We start from the raw sequence: 7,744 nt of genomic DNA, 5'->3' as shown, positions 1-7,744 counted from the left end.
GTATACATTCCAGGGAATTTATCTTCAGAATCACTATTTATCCATTCATAAGACTTCTTTCATGCCTAGCTCACTGAGAGTTTCGGTATTCTCATGCAGCCACAAAGTCCACTGTTAAGAAAACGCCTACTCAGAAACATGGACGAAAACCTAAACGAAAAGCTACTTATTTGCATTCAGTAGGAACTAAATATTGGAGCAGCAATAACAGTAATAACAGACGATAGCAATATACAGTCAACAATAACGATTTAATAAGAACTGAATGCGCCGGACTGTGACGACTGTTTTTATTTGGTTGCTCCTACGGACTGGTTTTACCCGAAAGAAACGAATAGAAAGTAATAATACTGTTGCTGTTGTGGTCTTCAGTCCGAAGACTTGTTTGATGCAGCTCTCCATGCTGCTCTAGCTTGTGCAAGCCTCTTCATATCCGAGTGAGTACAGCAACCCACATCCTTCTGAATATACTGACTGCATTTATCTCTTGGCCTCCCTGTACGATTTTTACGCCTCAGGCTTCCCTCCAGTAATAAATTGGTGATTTCTCGATGTCTCATAATGTATCCTACCAACTGATACCTTCTTGTACTCAGGTTGTGCCACAAATTTCTTTTCTCCACGTTTCTATGCCGAGCCTCCTCATTAATTACGTGATCTACCCATTTAACCTTCAGCATTCTTCTGTAGCACCACATTTCGGAAGCTTCTATTCTCTTTTTGTCTAAACTGGTCATCGCCATGCTTCGCTTCCATACGTGGCTATACTCCAGAAAAATACTTTCAGAAAAGGCTTCATAACACTTAAAGCTATATTCGTTGTCCACAGCTTCGTCAGAAATGCTTTTCTTGCCATTACCAGTCTACATTTTATATCCCCTATACGTCGGCTATCATCATTTATTTTACTGCTCAAGTAGAGAAACTCATCTCGTTTCCGAATCTAATACCCTCAGGAACGCCTGATTTAATTGGCCCACTTTCGAATATCCTCGTTTTGCTTTTGTTGATGTTCGTCTAATATCCTCCTTTCAAGACCCTGTCCTTTCCACTCAACAGCTCTTCCAAGTACTCAGCTGTCTCAGAGAGAATTACAAGGTCACTGGCAAACCTCAAAGTTTTTTTTTTCTCCACGGATTTTAATTTCTACTCCAAATTTTTCTTTCGTTTCCTTTACTATTTGCTTAGTATACATACTGAATACATATTGAATAACGTGGGGGATAGGCTACAACCCTGTCTTACTCCATTCCCAACCACTGCTCCCCTCCCATGCCCCTCGACTCTTATTACTGCCGTCTGATTTCTGTACAAGTTGTGAATAGCCTTTCGCTTCCATTGTTTTACCTCTATTACTTTCAGAACTTCAGAGAGAATAATCCAGTAAATATTGACAAAAGCATTCTCTAAGTACGCAAATGCTACAAATGTAGGTTTTCCTTTTCTTAACCTATTTTCTAAGATAAGGCATTGGGCTGTAATTGTCTCGGGTGTTCCTACATCTCTCCAGAATCCAAACTGAGGTCAGCTTCTGCTTTTTTTTCTGTAAATAATTCGTGTCTGTGTTTCGCAACCGTGGCTTATTAAACTGACAGTTCGCTAATTTCCACGCCTGTTAGTGACTGCTTTCATTGGAATTGGAATCCTACGGATACGTGAAGCTACGACCGGCAGAATCGACTGTTTCCATTTTGTGGTTCCCACGGACTGACACCACTCACGAGAATGGATGAATCGTCCAGCCTGCTACAACCGAATGAGTCGACTGTTACCCAGCAATCGACTGACTCGACTGTTTTCATCCGGTTGTTCCCACCACCGCGGCCGCTCTGGTTTGCGTGCGCCAACCGCAGACATTGCTAACAGCGGCGCGGTCGGCGCTGCACGCATTACGCGAGTCCCCCCAGGTGGCAGGCGACGCGCGACTCGTCACGTGCTGCGTCAGACAGGCTGGCTGCGCCCGCGTCCCTCCACACTGCAGTCTGCGTTCGCTCTTCGCGAACGTCCTTCACACGGTGAGTGAGCAGCGTTTCACGGGGTGTACCGCGACTAACCTCAAGCGCCTGCCAGTCCACGTTTTCCAGCCTCTTCGTACAGATACCCAGTTGGTCACACAAACCTGTCACCGTTCGTGTCGCCCTTCTTTGCGTAAATTGTCAGTCGGGAGTGTACGATATTGTAAATGTTCATCGACAAGGGCTTTCAAATCGATTCCGTATTTTTAGATTTCCAGAAGGCTTTTGACTCTGTACCTCGCGTGCAGCTTCTAACCAAATTACTTGGTTATGGAATATCATCTTAGTTATATGACTGGATTGGTGATTTCCTGTTAGAGAGGTCACAGAGCTTGGTAAGAGACGGAAACAGAAATGATTTCTGGCGTTCCTCTGCTGTTCCTTATCTACATAAACCGTTTAGGAGTCAATCTGAGAAGCCGTCTTTGGTTGTCTGCAGACGATGCTGTCCTTAGCGCCTAGTGAAGTCATCAGAAGATCAGAAGAAACTGCAAAACGATTTAGATGAAAACATCTGTTTGGCGCGAAAATTGGCTACGAACTTCAAGTAATGAAAAGTGTGACCTCATCCACATGAACGGTACAAGGTCTCCGTTAAATTTAAGTTGCACGATAAATCAATCAAATCTATAGGCCGTAAATTCAACTAAATACGTAGAAATTACAATTACGAGTAACTTGAATTGGAAAGAACAGGCAGAAAATTTCGTGGGGAAGGCGAACCGAAGACCGCGTTTTATTGGCAGAACACCTGCACCCAGACATTCAGATCGGTACCAAACGTAGTACGCAGACAGAGTATCAACCAAACTACAGATTTTGTTCGTGTTATGTTCTGTCGTCAAGTAGAACATGCATAAACGGTAATTTAAATTAACTATGGAGCTCACGAAAGGGCATCTGTGCGTGATAGGTTTGTAGATCTCACGTGGGTGAGTTGTTATTGCTAGAGGGTGTCAGGCCAAAGTGCCATGTTCAAACTCCACTGGTGGAGATGGTTTACACTGTTTTCCCTGACATGTAAAAGGACTTCTCGGAGTTTGTAGCAATATTCTTTGGCAGTCGGCTTTCGCTTCGTTAGTTTAAAGTAGCAAACCTATAGAGTACGTTTGTACAGAAAGGTGTGGTATTCTGTCAGACACATGCGAAGAACAGACACCGCTAGTGATCAAGCAGCTAGTGCATTTGCAGTCTCACAAAATAAGAACCAACAGTCGGAAGTATTAAAATACGGACTCCATATAATACTTTCACGCATAATACAGTAAAAGAAAAATTGTCATAGTTTGGAATATGAACCCAGGAGCTTGGTACGGCGATCTAAGCTCCATCAACTTCCCCACGGAAGCAATACTTAATGATTACTCACAGTTATGATTTTCCTGTACTCCATGGGAATGATATTACTTTTAATCAACGTTTACTCCTGTTCTGCTAGACCAAAGCGTATACTACGAACTAAATCGGAGTTTTGGCTCATACTCTATCGAAATATAACGCTTGGGACTGATTTTAGTGTCTCAAATGTGGAGGTTTGGGTGTTAGAAGCTGCAGCAGATCTACTCAGGAGACTGCCTAAACTACGCTTGTCCGTCCTATTTTGAAGTACTGCTGCCCGGTGTGCGATTCTTACTAGATACCGTTAACAGAATACATCGAGAAAGTTCAAAGAAGGGCAGCACGTTTTGCGCTATCGAGAATTAGCGGAGAGAGTGTCACGCAGATGATACAGGATTTGGAGTGGACATCGTCAAAACGAAAGTGTTTCTCGTTGCGGCGGGGTCTTCTCATGAAATTTCAATCACCATCTCTCTCCTCCAAATGGGAAAATATTTTATTTTCGCCGACCTACATAGGGATAAACGGTCGTCATAATAAAAAAAAGGGAAATCAGAGCTCGCTCGGAAAGATATAGGTAATCGTTTTTTCCGCATGCTGTTCGAGAATGGCATTACAGAGAATTATTGTGAAAGTGGTTCAATGAATCCTCCGGCAGACATTAAAGTCTAACTCAGAGAGCATCCTTGTAGGTGTAGATACAAAAATTTAACATTCCAACTTTCTCGCTTGCTGAATTCGAATTTCATGACGTCAGCTGCAATGGGTAGAGACGTATTACCTGACTGCGACATATAAAGATTTGTGCCGGACGGACTCGAACCCAGGAATGCCGCTTATCGCGAGCAGGCGCCTTAACAACTTCGGCTATCCGTGCACGCTTCACAGCTCGACATCAAGATTACCTGATTATTACAAATATTCGCAGCACCTATCTGTACCGGCATATTATTGCCGTCTTCAGATACGAAAGTTAATACACAAACTTTTTGTGAATGAAACTGTCTACAAGGTGTTTCACAATTCATGTTAACACATTTCTAGAGGTCGTAGAGGGGAGTCCTTAGATCAAGTTTTGCAAGGAACCCATGTCCGGGAGCGTCATCCAACGACGCTACAGAGCGTCAAAATTATAGGCCCCGACGCCTGTAAATGCACGTACAATTAGGGTGATTCCGTGACGATGTTACAGATTTTCTAGGACGGTGGAGAATAAATGTATCAACTTGAGGCGAGAGACGTTTTACCGGAAACCGATGAGTCGACAGTTATAAGCGAAAACCGTTGTGATATCCATGACAGCGGAATACACATGACGGTACTGCTGTTGCTAAGAGAGCACGGTAGGCAACTTTCAGAGGTTCTATCAACGACCAAAACTAGAAAGAATTTGTTGCAAACATAGGCTCTAAAATGGATAGCGTAAGAGCCATGAACACCTGTTCAATAGGGGAGCTGTGTTTCACGGTAGCGAGAATGAACAAGTGCTCACAGTTACTCAGGCATGCATGTTAGAGCCCATATTAAATGAACATTTTTTGTTTGTTTTGGTCCATACTACCACCTCTGAAAATTGTCTACCCTACATTCTTAGCAGCAGCAGTACCGGTTCATGTATTCCACTGCCAGAGGTACCAGAACGGTTTTCGCTTATAAAAAGTGACTGATTCGTTTCAGGTACAGAGGCTCTTCCCTCAAATTGATACATTTATCCGTGTCGATCGTCCCACAGTGTGTATAACATTAGCACATAATCACCCTCTATGTATATACATCCCCTCTACATCCTCTAGAAGTGTGTAACATGAATTGTGAAACGCCGGCCGCTGTGGCCAAGCGGTTCTAGACGCTTCAGTCCGGAACCACGCGGCTGCTCCGGTCGCAGATTCGAATCCTGCCTCGGGCATGGATGCGATTGATTTCTTTAGATTAGTTAGGTTTAAGTAGTTCTAAGTCTAGGGGACTGATGACCTCAGACGGTAAGTCCCATAGTGCTCAGAGCCAATTGTGAAACACCCTGTATATAGTTTAATACATGTCTTAATTTATAACGTTGTTCCCTCTACTGCCACCGTAAGATCAAAACATGGAAATTATAAAACAAACTTCAGCGTCAAAGTCAGTAAAACTTACGCCTAACAGCGTGCTTAGATTAGGGACAGATTTTACTCGTTCTGACACTGATATCTGTTTTACAAATTACAAATTTTGATCTGGTGATGGCAGTCGCCGAAACGAAGTTATAAATGAAAGCGCATATTAAGCGATCTAGGCGTTTCGTTCACAAAAAATTGTGCTAAATTTACGTTGCACTTAGACTTACTTCATCCTGCGAGAGCGCCCATCCTTTTCTTCCTGTGTCCACTTTCTTCCCTTCGCAGACCTTTCTTTCTTGAAATCCTAAATTCTCTAAAAAGTATTCCGTTATTTATTATGTCCACTCTAATTCGTGTGTTTTTTTGTATCTTTTTGAAACCTACTTGAAATTCAAACCTTGATATGGTAAGCAAATTGTTTCTACTTTAGTTTGAATCTGCTTGGAAGTACATTATTTTTTTGAGTAATTTAATTTCAGTGAAGGATGTTCCAGATGCTTCAGTTACTTAAAGTCTTGTAGAATGACATTTTCAATATGTTCTCTAGCTTCTTCAACTGAAACATTTGGTCCTATTTTTACTACTACGTTTAGATAGTGATTATTAAAAGTACTTGTGAAAACCGTCACAAAACTACCTTTTAGCTTAATTATAATGATGTCTTGTACACTGACTGGCTGTCAGTCTTCCATTTGACAATATCCCATACAGTTTAAATCTTATTATTTGCTTTATTTATTTCTGCGAGTAAATGCATACTTCTGGACACTTTAGCGTCTATTCTTAAAATAATGCACTGTTTTTTATAGTGTGGAAGAACTTTCAGATGTTGATTACGTTGTTTATATAAATTTCCCTTGTCCTTTTGTTCGAGATTTTATTCCCTTTAGTTATCCACAACTTACTTGTCCTTTAATGGATCTTCTTGATAATTTTTTAGAGAACAACTTTCAGTCACTGACATAAATTTACTTCAGAGTAAACTGAATCTGACAGTGACATCTCTTTCTATGTACTCCATCCCATACCACGTCCTTCGACTTACACTTAAAACACTGTATCTTGATATCATTAGAAAGCCTCACTGCTTAGCATGAACCTGCTTCATGACTGCAGAGTGTCATATTGCTTACTTACAAGAACTGTGCATCATGACCAGATAATCCAGTAATAACTGGATATGCATTAGTTGTTTCAGCCTTACCACTCTATGAAAAATTACGTGTTCTACTACATTGCTGCAAACTAGTTGAAAAATTGACTGCTGAAATTAGATTGGAACACAGAAATGATAATTCTAGTTCACATTCCCTGCCCATATCTTACATGAAATCTTCATAACCTACTAACTGTTTCTTCTTGCATCTAGATTTCCCATAAAAAGCTGAAAGTTTCCTAGAGGAGATCTGTAGACTTTTACTATTATGAGAACGTGTTCCGCAGTAACAACTCACAAGCACATGCTCCTAGGTTGTGATCAACATGAAAACTATTTATTTCAATACTTTTTACTTTGTATCCAACTTTGAAAAACATGCTACAAACTCCTCCTTCTTCCACATGAAATGATGCTGGTTTATAATTGTTTATATTTAACTTCTCCATTCCTGTGATTACGTGGTGTCCAGAGAAGCACATATAAAATTTCAATATCATCGAGGCATACAAGAAGATCATCTATCTAGTTTTTCAATCTCCTACTTTTTTGATGAAACCAATTAAATTAATTTTTCTGAATACTTATGGGTAATGATTTAGCGTCTTCTATTAGTCCTTTCCAGTAATGCGTCCCACACACTTGTGCAGTGTCCTAGGGTGGGTCAAGCAAGTGTTTTGTAAGCACTCTCCTTTGCCAATTGACTGCATTTATATACTATCCGCCAGTGAAGAGTATCTGCCAGCTGCCTGACTCAATATGATCATTCCTTTTCAGATTCACACAAACTGTTACACACAAGTATTTGGATATGTTGGCGGATTCATTGTTTCATTTAGTGAAGTGCACGGTTTTACATTACTCAGTATTACAGGCTTAATTGTCAGTCTTTGGAACACTTTGAAATCTTCATTAAATCTGACTGAATATTTGGCCAATTATTTTCAGACTGTACTTCTTTATAGATAATTGCATCACCTGCAAAAATTCCCAGGCTACTATTAATATTATGTAATTGGTCGTTAAGGGGAGACAGAAGGCAAATTTTATACCTATTCTGTCAACACTATCTTACCCTTTGGGTACATACACTTTTCAAAAGAGCTATAAATCACAAAACAAAGAAATTTTTTCTGCAT

The 7,744-nt window shown here is 40.8% G+C and overlaps 1 protein-coding gene across 1 annotated transcript in view; it reads left to right on the top strand.

The window, feature by feature from the left end:
- Positions 1-1,800: 1,800 nt before the first annotated feature.
- LOC126291881 (cytochrome P450 4C1-like) overlaps positions 1,801-7,744 on the top strand; it is a 107,198-nt gene continuing 101,254 nt past the window's right edge. The window contains exon 1 of the mRNA XM_049985605.1: positions 1,801-2,015. The gene's annotated coding sequence lies outside the window, so the exon portion shown is untranslated. The remainder of the gene's footprint in view (positions 2,016-7,744) is intronic.

This window comes from Schistocerca gregaria, chromosome 9 (assembly GCF_023897955.1).
Source record: "Schistocerca gregaria isolate iqSchGreg1 chromosome 9, iqSchGreg1.2, whole genome shotgun sequence".
NCBI lineage: Eukaryota > Metazoa > Arthropoda > Insecta > Orthoptera > Acrididae > Schistocerca > Schistocerca gregaria.
Note: the sequence above shows the minus strand (reverse complement) of the source record. Positions and strands in the feature narration are given on the sequence as shown.